We start from the raw sequence: 20219 nt of genomic DNA, 5'->3' as shown, positions 1-20219 counted from the left end.
AGCTCACATATAATTGTCATGTAACTTGGAAAACCTACTCCTTTTAAACTATTCCTTTACTATAGTAATTTGCCAGCATTCATAAATGACAGTAATTACAACAATTGTTGTTTTTTATCTCATTTGTTCCATGCTCTTCTGCTCTAACTATGAAAAAATAGTAGTTATGTCCATAAAAATGGCATTGTGCTAGCTTGAACAAAGATAGTGATTGACAGAGATAATATTTAATACCATTATTTCATTAGCCAACATGGCATTGATCCTTTTCCATGGCCACAGGTGCAGCAATCACAAATTCAACTCTTCTTGCCTCCCCTGCTGTACAGAACTGGTGTATAGTGATGAGTTAATTTGTTCTCAATCCTACATTTGCTGAGCTTAATGGCAAAGCAGTGTCCATTGATTACAGTGACACAGAAGGAAAAATCACAAAGGCTTCCTGCTTCTCAAAAGCAACCCACACTGGCAAATATTTAACTGTCAATTAATGTCAAGAAACTTTAAATATTTCATCCTGTGTCTATACATCTACTAAAAGTACATTAATCCCAGTTGGAAACACAAATATTCATTGCAGTGCCCACATTTAGCTTGGCACAAATCTCACTGCTTTTGCTGGTAATTTACTTGATGCATCCCAGCAGAGAAGGGCTCAGATTTCTGCAAAGCCTCTCAAGGGCACAAAAAGTTAACACAAACCCCATCAGTGATATGTAAATCTTGATGTGCAAGCATTCACCATCTTAATATTCCCACAATGTAAGTTTGTTTCAGAAATATTTGTATTTACTGCATAACTATGCTCCTCTTCCTTATGGGCAATTTTCCCTGCCATGGTCATTACTAATGTTCTTCCTGAAGTTTTTCACAGGGAAGAGCAGATGCAGAGCAAATAAATGGATCAATTTCAGATTGTGCAGTACCAACCAAGAGCTCTGCAGCTGCATTAGCTGTGATCCCTGCCAGGCAGCCCTAAAACCAATCCTGCCCAGCCAGCCCCAAATCTATTTTTGTGCTCTCCTAAGGGCCCCACATTTAGAGCTGCTGAAACACAGAAACCAGCAGCAGCTGCATAATCAGTTTATGTGAAAACATTTGGCAACTATTAAGTCAGAGATTCAACAAGACAACATCAAAAGAAGTGACTAAATCCTTCTCTTACAGTCATACGACGCTGAATTTGGACCACAATCTCTAAACATCACTGTTATGTGTCCAAGAGATGCCTTAGGTTTTAGCACCTTTTTTGAGAGATTTACTATTTCATCACAGTCTCTAATAATTCCAAATTTGTGTTTGCTACTACTAATTCATTAATTCAATTCTCCCTTAATCTTCTGGGTTTGTTTCCACAGACCACAGCCACAGAGAATGCCACAAGAAATCACAACTTGTCATGGGAATCAATATTAAGGAGCACATGAATTTCACCCAGTTCTTAGAAGGGCAGCAGGTTCTGGCCATGGCCACCAAGGCCATTTATTCATTTTAACCAGGTGTCCCAAGTTAACTGTTCACCCAATGCTTTAGTTTTCAGACAGTAGTCAAATAATTGCAGAGACCTGCATATCTTTTCAGCTGGGTAGAGTTGAGAAGCAAAAGTCTTGAGGTTTTTTTTTCATTCAATATGCAAACTTTAGGACTCAGCCGGTATAGATAATATGGAATAAGGATTGGGTTTGGTTTGCTTTAAATGTAGGAAAATAATAGGATAGTGGTACCCTCATCAATTAAGATAGTGCATCAATACATATTTATTACATAAAGATAACTCAAATTACCTTGAGAAGCACATAATAAAAGAGCATAACCCATATGGGAAAAAAAAGTGATTCTGTTTGGCCTGAAAATGACATGCAAATTGAAATGTTAATTTAAAAAAATATAAGTCTAGTACTGAAAAAAAATTACCACTCAGGGCCGGCCAAACAGACCTGAGTTAGCATACTATTTGACAATTTTTGTAACTGACATTATTTATTTTAATAGAGAAGCACTATATATAGTATAATTAATCAGAAATAAACATGCAGAGTTAATTGAATAGTTTATATCAATAGTTGTTTTAAATATTAAGCCACACTCATAGTAATTAGGGATACTATAATAAATTATTTCTGAGCTATAACTCTAGCAGGTTCATTCAGCAAGATATGTCAAATGAAATAGTATGTATAAATGGTCATATTATTTGTTTTTATGATAGTTATAACTTATGATATTTTTAACTATTATTTTATCACTGGACAAAAAGAAAGACACACTTCTGATGGATATAGTATACATACTAAAAACACATTGTTTAAAAAAAGTGTACAAAAACACTTGGTCAACCCTTACGTAATTTTTAAAAGGCTGTAATTCAGACAATTTCAAAATATTTCTCATGTTAAAGTATTAACAAGAGGTTTTTCAGAAAAAGCCATCACTCAACAGTTTCCATTGACAACAACAGCTAATTATAGGGGCTAATTGTGTTTAGTCATCTGTAAGTAAAGAATAACTATTAATACAACAGGAGATAAGGACAGGTTGTTGTTTTGATGGCATTGCACAGTTAACAGCACAGGAAAGAATCTGCCCACACAGCCTGAATTGATTCATCTTTTCCTCCCTTCATTATGAATCAGATTCTTTATTGCCTTTGTATTGAATGAAAACCTCACCATGGCACAGTCAGTGGGAGTTGTGCCATCCACGTCAAGTGGGGTCACTGCTTGACTACCTCTCCAAATAATATTAAAAATAACTTGTATATTTAAACCTTAATCATAGCTTAACTACAGTTTTCTGAAAGAAAAAAAGTCCTGTTGCAAAACCACAAAAGACAGATGCTTCCCCCTGGTGTCATCTTTCAATGATGTAAAAGAGAGAAGCTGCTGGCTGTCTGATAGCTGCTGAATGCATGGAAACATTCATGCCTGCCTTACAGGATGTGAAACAGAGCTTCCCACAGCCCTCACACCTGTGTGCCCATGCAACCTGTGCAATCTCACATCTCCAGGGTGAGAAAAAAGCCCTGAACCTGCACGAGTTGTGCTGCAGGTTCCGCAAGCCTGTCTGCACCTCTCAGCCTTTATCATAATGAAAGAGATGTACAGAGACTGCAGAGAGACCACAGCCATTAATAAATGCCTTCAAAATACACTAAATTTAAACTCATTTGTGGATTGAAAGGGTCCTTGGCCAAACAGGAATGCTACATGTAGGAGGCCCCATGTCATGTTTAGGGATGATTTAGTGTTCCCAGTGAAACATGGCACTCCCTCACTTCTCCCTCACACAGCAGTGGGACAGAGAGGAGAATTGCAGGCACAGAAAAATCATGAGTTAAGAACTATTTACTGGAAAGGGCAATGAAATGAGGAAATGAACAGACCTGGACAGTTTTCACAGCTGAGACACAGGCCTATAAGAGAAGAGAAACTTTCTTCATCTCACCAGGGGTGGGCAACCAAATTATCTGCTGCTGGTTCTCTTTCTGTGCACACCCTCACTGCCGGTGAGCTGGCACATGGCAATGGTGCACTCCACAGAAACTGATGCCACATCAGTTCTGTGCACTGGACTTCATCTGGATGTACAGGGCACTGCTTGTTGTTTGAATCCCTACAGACTCCTTCCCTGCTGGAACAAAAGTAGAACAGTAAACTGAAAATAAACTGAAGTGTAATGGCTTCACCATCTAAAAAAATGCCAGCACAATTTGCCAAGATAGGCAAATAGACATTTAAAATATAAGAAATGTAAATACCTGCACAAAGGCAAAATTCTGCACATGAGCCAAGCACAGCTAATGAAAAAACATTTTTCAAAGAGGTCAAAGAGCACCTCCAAAACTGCCTTACTTCTCCCATCAGTCCCACAGAACCTCATGTTTTGGGGCTATGGGTTTCAGCCTTTTGGATGAAAAATGTTCTATTCTGCTGCAGGAAGGCACACAACTTGCAATTTATTAGCTAGCTACACTCACAGCTTGAACAAACTTGTGTTTCATTATGAACCAAAATACAGTGTTTCATGATGAACCAAAATTCAAAAATGCTTTTAATCTGGTGTACTTATGAGCTAGGCTGCCTGGAGAATGGAGCAGCACAGGTCCTAAACAGTTTAAATTTCTCAGTGTCCTCTTGCTGTCTCTCCTCCTGGCCTCTGCTGAATTTTTTGTCTTTTAAGTGACACTATGGGATATCTACCATATCTACCTCCAAGTTCACAGGCCAGTTCCATCTCTGTAAACATCAATAGCAAAATGCATCAGGGACTTCTCTGCTGGGTGATGGAGGCAAGTCACTTTTCTCTCAGTAAGACACTCTGATGTCATTGCTTACTTTGGAAGAACAGACAATGAAAACCTTAAAACAAGCAACAGGTACGATTTCTGCAATTTACTTACAAATTAAACCATCCATATGGATGTTTTCTACAAGGAGTAACTGGGAAATGTCTTTGTTTTCCAACGTGCAGACTGCAGTACCCCAAATAGTTCTCCCCCTCCCTCTGCCCCAAAATCCAGAGCTGACACTGTGGCAAATCCTTCCAGGATACAGACATCACATTGTACATGACACATGTGGCTGAACATGCCTGCTGAGGAATGACACATCACAGCTCAGCACGTCAGGACAGACAAAAAGCAGTCCTACAAATGGGAGTTAACAGGCACTGTGGCTTCACTTGATGTTTTTGTCAAATGTTTTCACCCAAATCTTTGTGAATAAGGTGCAGGCAGCAGTGGCAGCTCCCAGGCAAAGTGGAGATCTCTTCCCCCAAGCCTACAGTCAGTGTTGTAATAAACAGCCACTAAACATCTGGCAGCCTCTAATTCCCTTCTTTAGGCAACTGCCACTTTGATAAAACAGATCTCCAATAAGCAAATCTGCCTGCAGGAGTCACTTCGCTTTTCCCTATTCACAGACATGGAGGAATGAAAAATTCAATTTGACCAGATCTGTGTTTGAAAGTTCGGGACCCTGAGCTGGAAATCACCAGAGGCTGGCAGGGTATTCTGGCAAATATTGCTGCCTGCTTGCCCTGTGCTCATGTTCTGCCCCAGACATGAGCTGCTGGCCATGGTTATTAGAGAGGACACTGGGCAGATCCACTGTCAGTCTGATTCAGTTTGAATCTAGATATTTTCTAATGTTAAGTAATACTTAAGTGTTATCGTGGTAAGTTCTGGATACAATTTCACAGGGCAAGCTATGAAATGCCTAAGAAAATTATTAATCACAACAGCACATGAGGTAAAGATCTTCTGCAGCAATTCTGGCACTTGAAGAATTCTTTCAATTGCCAGATACTGCCTTTCTATTTACCACTTCATATTTTTATATAAATACTAAGCTGCTAATGTATTGTTGCACGTGCTATTCTTCCATAGCAGCTTGATAGAATCCCAGGAGCTGATTCTCAAGAACAGGTTCGTTTTGTGTTCCTAATTTAGCTATTAATCAATAACAGATACAGATCACATTCTGGCAACTGTCTAATATAAAAGCTTATTAAAAATATACCAATCAGGAAAACTTAAATTTATTCCCTACAGATCCCTAGAGATACTGCATAGGCTGTGATTAAGTCAAAGAAAGTATGGCAATACATCATCTTTTTCCACCACCTTATGTGCAACTTATTTATTAAGTGTTCACACAGTATTCCAGTTAGACACCAAAAGAGAAAACCTGCAGCAGCAGCAGCTGAAAACAAAGCTAGAACCTAAACTGACACATTTCAGAATTTAATTTCTGAGCTTTAAAAGTCATTTGGCTCAATCCAGAACTCTATAAAGCAGTTTAGTCTTCTATTGAAAAAATAAATATTCTCATTAGAACACATTTTCCAGAGATGCAGCTGCTGTTAGACAAGAGGAAACATATAGGCAGGCAGATTTCCTTGCTCCTCTCTTTCTCATCTCAATAAATTTGCCACCATTAGGATAAATCACCAGAAGCTGCTGGAACACAAAATGCTCTTCCAATTACATATATTAAAAGATCATTTATTTATTGTTCCCAAGTTAACTTGTAAGGCTTTCATGAAAGATTGGAATTACAGTCTTTTCCATTCCAGATGGAAAATTTTTTATTAGACTAATTCAAGACAAGACTTCACTTTCAACTTGTAACACATGAGAGTGCCACATGAAAACCAAAAAGCAGATTCTGGCCAGAGCACTGGTTTGAACCTGCTGGACTCACCTGATGAGTTCTTTTAGCTGAGTGTATTTTGAGTGTCTTGTATTTAAACCAAGTCAAAGGCAGGCATAATAAAAATAGCCACCAAATACATAGAGGTAACATAGGTGTTTATATAAACTGTGCTTTTCTAAGCTGAAAATCTTTGAGCTTGAGAATGCACTGTATGGCTGACATGAGGTTCTGGTCACAGATGATGCATGAACAATCCAGAACCTCCTGACTTCTTCATGAATTTGTTTCTATGCATTTTGTCCTTGCCCACACAAGCAGAAAATTAAGGAAAACATACAAAATTATTAAGAAAACACAGAGCAATTTAGGAACCATTCAAGACAATCATGGTTAAATTACCCATGTATTATATCCAGAGACAGCCCAAACAATTGCTGCTGAAGAACTCATACCATTAACTTTATCACAAATTTTCAAATGCAGGTAGATTTGCTCTTCCTGCTCAAATAATTTAACAGGATTCTTGCTTTTGGCAATTAAATTATTATTTGGTTCCACCTTAATATGATTTCAAAGATTCATTATAGCTCTAAAACTGTAGAACACTGTGTGCTTTGTGGATAAAAAGACCAGAGAACAGTTAACAATTCTAGGGATTTGTGTCTATAGATTGGTCAGGGGAATATGTGAGCTCGTGCAAAATCCTTTTACAAAATGTTATAGTTTATCCTACTTACCTTGAAAGGATTCCCTGTCTTTACCAGGTGTTAGTTTCAGGGAATCACAGAATCAATTAAGTTGAAAGATGTCGAAGGAAGGGGACCAGGACACCATATGGTTCGTCCCAGGTTCCTCAGGTCCGCTCCACTTTATTGAAGAAAGTATCAAACACTTATACAGCAAATAATAAGCTTATGAATATTCTGTAAGCCAAGCAATCTATTGGTTAAACTATACCATGAACTCTTCCTCATTCCTTAGGGGTTACATCTCTCTTTTCTCATGTCTCTTTCACTGTTTGTTATCCTACTACAGCTAGGCCCAAGGACACTGCTATCTATGCAGGTGCAGGACTTGGAATTAGCCACGGTTTTGTACTTTTCCAGTCCTTAGCCAGCCAAACTCCCAACAGAAAGAGATCTCTGGGATCATTGATCAAGCTTTGGCCCAAGCACCACCCTGTCAACCTGAGTGTCACATCCAGCTGGGCCCTGAACACCTTCAGAGATGGTGGCTCCACCACCTCCCTGGCAGTGCCTTCTAATGGTTAAGAACTCCTAATGTAAAGAAATTCCTTCTGATGTCCAGCTTCACCTCCCTGGCCCAGCTTAAGCCAGTGTCCCCTTGTCCTGTCACTTTGAGGACAGCCCAATGCCCATCTCACTCCATCTCCTGTCAGGGTGCTGTGGAGAGGGACAACGCTCCCCCTGGGCCTCCTTTGCTCAACACTGAGCTCTCCCCAGCTCCCTTTGCTCTCTCAGCCATTTCTCATCAGATTTATTCTCTAGACCCTTCATCAACTTCCCTTCTCTTCTCTGGACTTGCTCCAGCCCCTCGATGTCCTTCTGGAACTGAGGGGCCAGAAAGGGACACAGCCCTGAGGAGTGGCCTCAGCAGTGCCCAGCACAGAGGGACAATCACTGCCCTGCTGCTGATCCAGGCAGGTGCCATGGGCCTCTTGCCCACCCTGGGCTCAGCTTCAGCTGCTCTCAATCAGCTTCCCAGCTGTGAGAAACACCAATCACTTGGTTTTAAAATTTTAAAAGTTTAATAGTAACAAAATGGTTATGAAAACAGCAATATAATTAGAGTAATAAAAATTTTGGACAATTTGAGACAATAGAAACAAAGAGTTACAGATGGTCTGGGTACCTTTTTCTGGGCAGCATAAGCCCAAAAAAGGATACATGTTAACAGAGGATTAACCCTTAAAAGCAACAGCCTGTTGCATATTCATACACCTCATGCATGATGCATAAATTCCATTCAAACACAGGATTCTGTCTGGGCAGTGTCAGCTTCTTCCTCTGAATCCTGACAGCGCCATCCTGCCCAAGCAAGGCAGGAAGAAGTTCATTTCTCCTGATAATGGAGCAGTAAATTCTCTTTCTCTGAAAGATTCAGGTGTCCTGTGGCTGCTGTCTCACTGTGAGTCCTTTCTTTAAAAAAAAAGTATCCTACACAGCACAGTTTCTATTTTAACCTTATGTTATAACCTAAAACTATATTTAGCACACTACTTAAGAAAATTAATACATCATAACTTTCTAACGTAACACATATAATATTCATTTTAATATTTGCAAAATGCCAATAATAAAATATGCATTTTTCACACCAGCTACTCTCCAGAGCTGGGAGCTGCAGGGGGTTGGTGTGGCCAAAGTGTACAACCAGGCACTCGGTCCTGTTTAACCTCCTGCCAGTGCTCTCAGCCCATGATCCAGCCTGTCCAGGGCCCTCTGCAACCTTCCTGCCCTCCAGCAGATCCATCCTCTGACTAGCTGTGCATCATCCATGGGTGCACGCAATTCCCTCATCCACATCATCAATAAAGACATTAAACAGCTCTGCCCCCACACTGAGCCCTGGAGGACTCCAGTATGGACCAGCTGCCAACTGGATTTAACTCCATCCACCAGCACTCCATCAGCCAGGTGTAACCAGGTGAAGATGTCCAAGCCATGAGCTGCCACCTTCTCCAGGAGAATGCAGTGAGACAGCACCAAAGGCTTTGCTGAAGTCCAGGCAGACACATCCACAGCCTCTCTCTCATCTATTGGCAGGTCCCCTGGTCACAAAAGAAGATCAGATCGATCAGGAATTGTGGGAATCCACAAAATTAGAGGGTTTTGGGAAAGCTGCAAAAGGCAGGCCCCAGAGACAGCAGAACTGTGATTAGAGCTAAACAGCAGCCATGAGAAAGGTCAGCAAAAAAAAATATTTTAAAAGTAGAAGAGCACGGACAAATAGAACAATGGTCTGTGTATTAACGCTTGTCTAGAATAACTCTCTAAGCTACAGAAAAGTTTATCTACCAAGATATTAGGAAGTTCTAAGCTTAATAATGGAGCTCTGTGGATTGTGTTTTAAGGCTTACAAGCAGTATTGTATTCAAAATAAGCAAGCATTGTTTAACCAAAGGTACATGTGCTTAGAGTGGTTGGATGGAACTACTGTCAATGTGCTTTTGCTTTGTGTGATTGGTCAAAAAACTTATAAAGTTGTAACTTGAAGTTCTTTGTCTGTTGCCTGGGATGTGAGCTGATGGCATCTTCCCATTGTCATAACCATGTAATGAGGCTGATGCTGGAAAATCAAACAGCTCAAGGCACATCCACAGCAGTCCTGTCCTGTTTGTGATTTGTACACAGACCCCGGCCAGTGATAAGGAAGGACCTGCCCTTCTTAAACCTGTGCCAGCTGTTTCTGATCCCTGTAGTTTCTGTGTGATGGCACTCAGGGTGAGCTGTTCCATAACCTTGCCAGGCACCAGGCCAGGCTGACAGACCTGGAGTTTCCCAGAGCCTCCTTCTGTTCTTGTTGGATTGGCACCACATTGGCACTTCCGGGACCTCCCTGCCGAGCCAGGGCTGACAGATAATGGAGAGCACTTCAGGCTTCCATTTGAAGGAGGCAATCATAATGGGAACATAAATTGGGTATTCACCTGCTTTCTTACAGACTGTGGCCATTTGGTTTACATCTGGAATCAATAAATGTTGCAATTGGAAAGATTCTAAAGTGTTTCTTCAATACTCATCATAACCTACATATTACACTTAACCCTTCTCAGGTAATGTCATTTATGTATTGATATCATAATCACACATCTTCATGTAAAATGTTGCAATATTTTGAGAGATTAAGGTAGAAGTATCTTGCCAGAAAAATACTGGCCTGTAAAAACATGTATTACATATATTTCTGTGGATAAACATAAAATTATCTCAACAGTTAATAAGCACCTTCAACAAGAAGGCTAAAACAGTCCTACATACTAAAATGTACATGAACTCCCCAATTTAATAATTTCAAAAGTTTTATTTGCAGGTTGTTTTTCTGTCTCATCAATGGATGGGGCCCCTTTTCTCAGAAACAATCTAAATGCATCTGTGAATGCTGCCAGCATCATTGAAAAGCCTTGGTCCCAGCATGACCTGAACTCACCGAGGAGAAAAACAAAAACATGATTTTAATAACATTGATTTTATCTGAGGGCTCAGAGTGCTTCATACTACATTCATTAACTCTGTGAGAGCAGAGCAGCAGGTATTGTGGTCATTCTGCAGATGGCAGAAGAGATGAAAAGTTCAAAACAGAGCCAAAGAGCAGCTGAGGGACAAGGACAGGTCTTGATGCACTGGACTATTCTGACCAGGTGCTTCTGCTCATTGGAAATTAAATAGATCACATTTTATATATATATAAGAAATATATACAAAGCATATATGGATATATATATATAAAATATAGAGAGAGCATATATAGATTTTCAAATACAGCCTTGCAAATATCAGTAGCATAAGGGCCAGGGGGCCTACAAGCACAGCATGCTGAATATAATATAATATAATATAATATAATATAATATAATATAATATAATATAATATAATATAATATAATATAATATAATATAATATAATATAATATAATATAATATAATATAATATAATATAATATAATATAATATAAATATTTTAAAGTAGTTAATATCTATAATTATATATTAATATAAAAAGTACAACTGCTTTACCTTTCTGGATAGTGATGTGATGACAAAGCATTTGGGTGAGGGGTGGGAGAAGGAAGCTGATTCAGCTCACATTACAAATATAAAAGAAAATATTTATGCAAAGACAGCTGTTACTGCCTGCTACCTGGCACACCACGAATAAGCTTTAATGCAATTTTAACAACATTCACAAATTTGTTACTACAATTCTACTTTGGAGTTAAGCAGCCTTTTTCTGGTCTATTTCCACAAATAAATGCAAAACAAAAAAAATCCCCATACACACTCAACATATGCATTTAGCTTAAGAGTTAGTGATTTGTTTAGCAGTTCTAAACTACCTTAAAAACTTTGGAGAAAGTCCAGTGATAAACAGTACTAAATCTTTTTGGCATTATTAGTATTTAGATGTTTTAACAGAGGTTTTTTAATCAAGTTCATTAAAGTGCTTTACACAATCCCCATTGGTGAGTGTTTTCCTTGGGTTGCTCCTCCTACTCTCATCTTAGGAACTAAATATTACTGTAACAGAGGGAGGACACCTGAAGCCTTAATCTTGGGGAAAAAGAAAAAAAAATTTTTCTGTTTCAAGGAATGGTTTCACTGAGGTTGGCTGGATTGACTGAATAGTCCAGTTGCCCACTTTGGCAAGGAAAACAAGTGAGTGGTGTAGTGCTCAGCCAAAATCAAGTTCAACAAGCACAGACACGCTTTCCATTTGCAAATCTGCCCATATTCTCCATTTCAGGATACTCAAAAAACCCAACCTTTTTGGAGAAAATGGAATTTGCCATTTGTTAGCCAGCACTTACTCTTCCTCCTTGCAATATGCACAGAGGTAGTGTAGAACATTGGGAAAAAATGAATGAAAAAAGCAGATGGACTTACACCTTTTTAGGCTGACATATTGCAGTTTGAAAGGATACTTATATTTATGACATACCAAATACTATCTAGCCTGCATTTTTACAGTAAGTGCTACTCAAAGAAATCTTTCTTTCCTTTCTTTTCTTTGTTTTCTGCAGGTAAACATTATAACCAAAATGTTCATCCTAGACACTAAGCCTCATACATTACATTTCAGGCTACAGACAACTGTGATTTGGGTGCTGATCTGAGTCCTCGAAACTCTGATCTCCACATGTGGCTGTGAATCCCTTTACTCCCATCACTGCTGTGTGAGTGCAAAAAAAACACCTGAAGGATGTGGTTGCTAGGCTGGAACTTGTACTAATGGTTTTTAAGCCTTTTACCTTCAGATTTGGGGATGGATTCTGCCTTTCTTTAGAGTAACACAAATTTGGAATCTTTTCGCTGAACCTAATTCCCATGCCTAACAGAACACAGTTTGGCTTTTAACTTTTCAGGATTTCCAGAAAACCCTTTTGTCCCTCTGATAAAAAGAGAGCAGGCTCCCGGTACAAAAGTGATTTCAGCGTTTTTGATAATAAAAGAAAGGCCTGAAGCGAGGGGCCTGGGCCGAGCAGGAGCGTTCCCTCAAGGATGGAGCAGCGCTGGCACTGGGGCTGCTCAGCAGCGATGGCCCCGAGGTTCCAGGGGAACAGCACAGCTCCCCTGGGTCAGATCCCCCTTTTTATCCCTTTTTTTTGTCCCTCTGGATTGGTTTCTGTTTGGATCCTTCATTTCCATGAAGGTTTTAGGCCTTGATTGGCCATTACAGTTCTGTCCAGGCTGGCTGGTGCTGCACTTTACTGAGGTGTGTTATGGTACATTGAGTGCTGTATTTCTTATAACTCCCCTTTTAACCCCTTTTACAATATAACAACCAAACTAAAAGTACATGCTTAGTGATCTATCAACTCTTTTACAAGTTTCTAACCTATTTTTAACACCTCTGCTATGTCACTGATGACGTGGTGCTTATTGCAACTCTCACTCAGAAAAGCCAGACAATGTGACTGGTAAGAGGTGACAGGCAGGACTTGGTGCTGATGGACAGCAAAAACCTCAGCAAAAACCTCAGAGCAACCACGGAGTCAGCAGCACTCCGGCTGTGAGGGCAGGAGAAGAGGCAATCATGGCTTTGTTTGCCCTCGGGGCTGCTGAAGTTGTGGCAATTAGAAGAAAAAATGGTGAGAGACATTTCCTGACTTTGTGTGCGTAAATACTCCTGGAAAACAGCTTCCCATAAAGCCAACAGGAGAGCCTGGATGTGCAGCTGCGGCTGTTCCTGTGTGTCCATATGTACCTACACACCCAAGGGCTGTTGTACTTACACACACACCCACCAGGGTGTTGTATTTACACACACACCCACTGGGCTGTTTTTATTTATTTATTTATGGGCTCTTATATTTACACACACATGTATACCGAGGTGTTTGTTGTATTTACACACCCACTGGGGTGTTGTATTTACACACACAAAGGTGTTTGTTGTATTTATACACACCCACTGCGTTGTTTGTTGCATTTACTCACACCCACCTCACAGTTTGCTGTATTTACACACACACCCACCACATGTTTGTTGTATTTACACTCACACCCATTGCACACCCACAGGCTGTTTGTTGTATTTACTCACATGCACCGCACTGTTTGTTGTAGTTACACATACCCACGGACTGTTTGTTGTATTTACTCACCCCTCACGGCACACTTTGTTGCAGTTACTCACACGCCCCGCGCAGTTTGTTGTATTTACTCACGCTCACCCCAGACTTTATTGTAGTTACTCACACGCCCCGCGCAGTTTCCCCCTCTCCCGGGCTGATCCCGGCCGGTAAAACAGCACGGGGACAAAAAGCCGGCCCACCGGCGCAGGCACCGCTGGGATTCGAACCCAGGATCTCCTGTTTACTAGACAGGCGCTTTAACCAACTAAGCCACGGCGCCGCGCGTTGAGCGGCCTCTCCGTGCGGCATTAAACGGCTACAGGGAAGCCGGGCTTGCTCCGGGCCTGCTCTGCCCGCCCGCCCCGCCGGCCCTGCCCGGTGCGGGACCGCGCCCCCCGCCCCGCCCGCCCTGGCTGTGGCACAGCACACATAGAGAGAGAGGAAAATGCATAAATGTCGGATTTTCAGACATTTATAGGCGGGACTGCCTCCCGAGCTCCAGCCCTGCCGCATCCTACAGTGCCTCAGCTGGCTGCGGTTCGTGGTGTTATAGATACATACTATAATATCGGCTTTTCGCAAATTTTCAATGGATTTTATATGTGTGGTGTTAAAGTTACTTTGTTATAAAGATATAGTTTTTATTTCTTTTGTTATTTAAGCTGATATCAGTGTGCTTGTGTTAAATGCCTGTTGGGATGGGATAACACCCAATGCACACAGGATGAGCACACCTGGACAGATGTGCCAACCATCAGCACTCACCCTCTGAAGGCAGGGTGCACCAAGGCCCAAAACTGGAGGGGATAAAAAAAGGACTGAAATCACAACCAAGGAATGTGCATGCTCTGAAAAGGCAGACCCAAGGAGAAGCCATGCTAAAGAATTCTTAGAACATGTAAGCTAGTTTGGGGAAAAGTTTACTATGCATAAGGGACTATGAATATACAACAGGCTGATGGAAGGGAAAAGGTATTCAGGAGTATCCCCGAAGCGAGTGCCAAGATTCACCCGTCTGTAATAACCTTTGCTCCGTGGTCCTTGTCTCCTACAGTCCTTCATTAGCCTTGTTTAATTTCCCCAGGGGAGTGCCGGTGTTTCTCACACCGATAAACCCGGGCCGAGCCGGGCCGCGCCCCGGCTGCAGTTCCGGCTCCGCCGCCAGGGGCGCTGTGGCTGCGGCCGGGCCGTGGCTCCCCCGCGCCTGCAGGGGGCGCTGTGGCTGCGGCAGGGAGGGAGGGACACGGGGTTTCCCGTGCCCAGCCGCAGGGGCGGGCGGTGCCTCAGGGCGGCGGAATGGCGGCGGCGCAGCCTGCGCTGGGGCAGCGCGGGGAGCGGCCGAGGCTTCGGAGCCGTGCCGGAACCTGCGGGGTGTGGTGTTAAAATGGAGCCAAAAATCCCAAGCAGCAGAGGCAGATAAACAGCAGAGCTGGGCTGCTGCAGGCCGGGAGACGCTGCTGCCGGGAAGGGGTTAGGGTCGGGGTCCCCTTCCCAGCGAGATCAGGGTTGGAAAAGGTCCCGATCCAAGAGCTGGTCTTGGTGAGAGTAAGAGTAAATAAAGTGAGTAGAATCAGAGCAGGATGAAAACTCTGCAGTGGCAGCGAATCCTCTGGGCGGCAGATCTGGCACCAAAACCACCCCTGTGCACTCTGATCACAGTGAGGAGCTGAGCCCAGCCAGAATATCCAGGGATGTCTGCACTTCCCAAGGGAAAGCCACAGCTAAGAGCTTGCAGTCAGCTGCACTCTTCCTCCTCCTCCTCCCAGCCACATCTTTTGTCTCCCAAGCATCATCACTGCCATCTCTTAGGCAACATATGGGAGAAAATTCCGTGAGAGATAAAAAAAGGAAAAATCCTAAATTCCAACACACAGCTAAATAGAAAAAAAAAAAAATTTTATTGATTTAGAAAATTAAGCAGGTATCTTGTTCAAAAATTAAAATACAGGCTCTTTGAGAATTGTTAGTTCGACTGTGAATATAACCAAAGGAGAGTTCAGTGTGCAAAGCATGTTTCAGGTTCAGTACTCACAAACCTGTCTGTATGTCCCCAAGCCACAGGTGCCTTTTCCCCATAAAACTGTTATTTAGTTATTTGAGCTGCCCAACTCAACTGGCACCATCGGGGTGTGAGCCCAGATTTATCTGGTGGCAGCAGTACAGGAGTCATCCTCACTGCAGCATTCAGATCTGCAGGTGCAAAAGAAAACAGCCAACTCCATCAGAGTGTAAAAATTCACATGAGACCCTGGCAGTGCAAAGAGGAGCTGTCCAGAGCAGCAGTGGGAGAGGAATGGCAGATTTGTCTTTACAAACTACCTGTGGGTCTGCTGGTAGATAAAACCAGCACTGGGAGATAAAAGAAACAATGGGAAGGATTCCACTGATTGATGAATGGAAAATTATATTTGCTTTTACAAATAAACTTTAGGTTTGCTGATAAAGGAAATTAGACATTGAAAGGTGAAAGAAAAAATAGAGAAGAAAAACCCCCCTAAATTCCATAAGAATTAAAAATTAAAAGGGAGGGTTATACATTAGAAGGAAATCTTTGGTATCAGGTGTATCAGGGAGTCTGAACCTCTCAAGTACCTCAGCCAAGGGGAAAGAGAGAAGGGAAATGTGGCTGGAAATTGGGATAAAAAGAGAGGCTGTGTCCTCTAAAAATTGGAGAGATCCCAGGGGAATGCCCCATGGCCTCTCCCTTTATTCAAATAAAGTAAAAGGACTCCTCTGTCTCCTTTCTGGACATAAACCTCTGATGTTTGTGGATTAATCTTCCTAGCAAGTGGTTCGCAATATCACTTATTTCATGTTGTGGAGGCACCAAGAGCTGTCTCTGATCCAGGAATGAAACCAGGGCAGTGAGAAACAGCTCCCCAGCACTTCCACTCAGACACAGGCTAACTGGGCAATCTGATTATTTCTCTTTATTCACCCAAGTTACAGATGCTGCCTTCAAATCCAAAGTGATTTATTCTCAGATACTCATCTCCCTTCTGCCTTTCCTCTGATGCCAGCCTTTGTCACTGTTATATTTTCAAAATTGATGGGGTTCCCTTTGCTGTCCTTCATGTTCTGAAGCATTCATCTATAAATAACTGGAAATCTCTCTCATAAAAGAAAATCCCACTGATGCCTTGGAGTGGCTGCCTAGAACAGAGGCTCGACAGAGTTAAAAGAATAAAGTAGGTATTTATTGAAGGCCTTTGTCAGGAAAATTAATCCACAAACACCAGAGGTTTATGTCTAAAAAGGAGACAGAGGAGTCCTGTAACTTTATTCAAATAAAGGGAGAGGCCATGGGGCATTTTCCCTGGGATCTCTCAGATTTTAGGAGGACACAGTATCCTTTTAATCCAGATTTTACAGCCACATTTTCCTCTTTCCCCATTGGCTGAGGTACTTGACAAAGGTACACCTCTGTCTTTTCCTTGTGTCAATCAGTGGATTTCCTTATGGAATTTATATAAATTATATATATTTATATGTAATTATGTAAATTATTGTTTGTAAAGACAAATCTCCCTCATTCCATCTCTCATTCCATTTTCAATGAGTGGAATCCTTCCCATTGTTTATCTGGCAGTATCCAGCTCTATTTCCCAGCAGACCCAGGATTTGTAAAGACAAGTCCCTCATTCCTTCCACCTTCAGCAGATACACCTTGGGCAGTGCAACAGCCTTGCAGACTACACCCAAAATGGCCCATGGTCATGAGCTTCTCACACAGATATATGTTTGGTCTATTTGCATATCAGAGGTTAATTAATTGCCCAATTATAGCTTCAGGTAATGAAGTCACATTCCCCTGGTTTGCTTCCCCCTCACTTCACTTACATTTATACTTTTCAGGCCTGAGGCTGTGTTGGTGACCTTGGTTCTCAGCCTGGAAGAATTGTTTAGTCTGACCAAAATGTGAAGAGAGCTTGCTGACACTTACATGGAGCTCAGAGTTACACACTAATGCAGTGCAGGATCTGAAAAAACATAAAACCTGAAACTTAAGGCATCAGCACTTAAACATAATTTTGTTTTTTTACAGCAGCAATGCACGGACTGCTGAAGTGCTGAGATGATGGCCCATGCTGAATTAGTGGCTCATTTATCATGGAATCATTTTGGCTGGAAAAGACCTCTAAGGTGATGAAGTTCAAGCAATAACTCAGGTCCAGCACTAAACCTCATCCCTTAGTGCCACATTCACAGTCCCTCCCTTTAGACCCTTCTGGGGATGATGACAGCACCACTGCCCTGGGTAGCCTGTTACAATGCTTGACAAGATTTTGCATGAAGATTTTTTTTTCAAATATCCAAATTAAGCCTCAAAACATAATCAGTCCTAACCCATAAATAAAGTTTTGAAGTACAGCATCAAAAGAAGCATTGCCAGCAGGTCAAGGAAGGTGCTCCTGCCCCTCTCCTCTGCTCTGGAGAGATCCCAGCTGGATCCCACCTCCAGCTCTGGGCTCCTCAGCACAGCAGAGGCAGGAAGCTGCTGCATCAGGGCCACAGGAGGCCACCAAGATGATCAGAGGCTGGGGCAGCTCTGTTTTGTGGAAACACTGAGAAAATTGGGATTGTTCAGCCTGGAGAAGAGAAGCTTTGGGGTGACCCAAAGCCTGGAGAAGCTTTGGGGTGACCTAATTGTGCCTTTGCAGTACCTGAAGGGAGCTTGCAAGAAGGATGGAGAGAGACTGTTGACAGGGGCTACAGGAAAAGGGGAAATGGCTTCAGGCTAAAAGAGGGTAAATTTAGATTGGTATTAGGAGGAGGTTCTCTGCTCTGAGGCTGGTGAGGAGGCCCAGAGGAGCTGTGGGTGCTGCATCCCTGGCAGGCTCCAAGGCCAGGCTGGACAGGACTTGGAGCAGCCTGGAACAGTAGAAGGAGTCCCTGCCCATAGCAGGGGCTGGAACTGGATGATCTTTAAGGCTCCTTCCAACCCAAACAATTGTGTTTCTATGAAGTTCTTCAGTAAAACAAATAAAAATACAAATCAAGATTTCCAAATGGATTATGGTGCCCACCTGACTGCAAGCATCCACCACAAAACCCCATGAGGATTGCTGACATGCAGAGTAACTCCCATTTCAGAGTATCACAGGATCAGCCATCATACCTTCACTAGGTAAACCATCTTCCATTTCCATGATTAACCTAATTTCTACAATCTACAATCTGCTTATACATTTTTGTTTGTGTAAGTACAAAGAAGTTTTAGAATCAGTCAGAAAGTAGGCAACATAAGCTCCCTTCATGATGTGTTCTTTCATTTGTCTTCAATATGAGAATAAAATCTTGTATCTCTGACTGCAACTGCCCTTTTTGACACCAAATTTCAGATCTAGAGCTGCTCCCTCACAAGGGCTTTCACTGGAAGGAGCTAACCTGCTAACTTGGCAGCCCTTGATAACAGACAAAACTTGAAAGTAAATTTATTTTTCACTTTTGCACTTATTTTCTCAGTGTGTGTCAATGTACTGACACCAGAATGATTACGAATGTCTCTAAGATCAAAGAAAGAAAAGATCAAAGCTACTGTGTGTTCTTGTTCTATTGAATCAAAAAAGTCTTGCAGTCAAAACTGCCCTTCCAGACTTAGCCAGTCTTTGTCTGCTGCATGCACTATTAATTTTTGTTTTCCCAAAGATATGTGCACTGTCAGTTCCAGAGATACTGTTTGTTGTCAAGAACTTCAAATGCTTTCTCAGTACAGCCAGTCATTTGGTATCTGCTCTTTCAAAGGGGAAAAAAGAGAATGCCAGAGAGAAAATTGTCAGGGCTGGCCTAGTCCCCCATGATCCAAATCCACCATACTCTCCTGAATTCTGTTTGCTTCAGCTGTTGCTGTAGGGCAGGAAATCAGGCCTTTTTTACTATATTTTACATAATCTTGCCTGTACAGTGCTGTCAGGAAGTTCCCAATACTCAGGGAAATACTTTTAGATAGATTTTGAAAAAGAATCATTGCTCAACAAGTGTTAAAACTTCCTTAGATAAAAATTAGAGAGAGAAAATTTCTTAAACAGAAGTTAGAGACTTCAGACAAGTGGCACATTATACTCTTTTCAGCAAAAAGAAGATTCCAGGATCTATTATACTTTAAAAAAATTAATGGATTATCTTCTTATTTTCTGGTCTTGATTTCAGTTTACTTATACGTAAGAGAGCTAAATAGCATTTTGCTGAAGACAGAAAAATAAAAGTTCCAGTTCTGGGTTCAGACAAAGCAGGAAAGTTTGGAACTGTCAATCTGACAGTTATTCAGCTGTACATCTCATGACTAACACACTGAGACACTTGTTTTTATATCTCAGATCTACAATATCTGCTTACAGTTGCCACATGTTTATTTACTTGTCATTAAAAGATGTGACTTTTTCCTTCTACATTTCCTGGTTTCTTTGAGCTTGGCTAAAAATGCTGCTAAGCTGAACCTTGTCTGGTCTTTTTGTGCTTTTGTGCTTCTTGGGCCTTTTCAGTATGAAAGAGCTTCTGGTTGTGGTAGAAACCTGGCACTGCACAGCAGGAAATCAACATTTCAGACACTTCCTTAAATTATTTCATCTGAATTAATTTGACATTAATGCACTACTACTCATTACCCATTTCTAGATTGAGTCATGCTGTTTAATGTCTGCAGATCTCAGAGCTGCAGTGTGCTCAGCACTCAGGGGTTCACATGAGCTGAGTTCAGTCCACGAGGGGGAGTGTGAAAGCAGGAACCACAGGAGAAAGGATCCTGAGTT

The 20219-nt window shown here is 41.7% G+C and overlaps 1 non-coding gene across 1 annotated transcript; it reads right to left on the bottom strand.

Annotated features, from left to right (window-relative positions):
* Positions 1 to 13676: 13676 nt before the first annotated feature.
* Positions 13677 to 13750, bottom strand: TRNAT-AGU (transfer RNA threonine (anticodon AGU)). Its single transcript has one exon. It is a non-coding gene; the product is annotated as a tRNA-Thr (tRNA).
* Positions 13751 to 20219: the final 6469 nt, after the last annotated feature.

This window comes from Zonotrichia leucophrys, chromosome 11, assembly GCF_028769735.1.
Source record: "Zonotrichia leucophrys gambelii isolate GWCS_2022_RI chromosome 11, RI_Zleu_2.0, whole genome shotgun sequence".
NCBI lineage: Eukaryota > Metazoa > Chordata > Aves > Passeriformes > Passerellidae > Zonotrichia > Zonotrichia leucophrys.
This window is presented reverse-complemented; position numbering and strand designations above follow the sequence as displayed.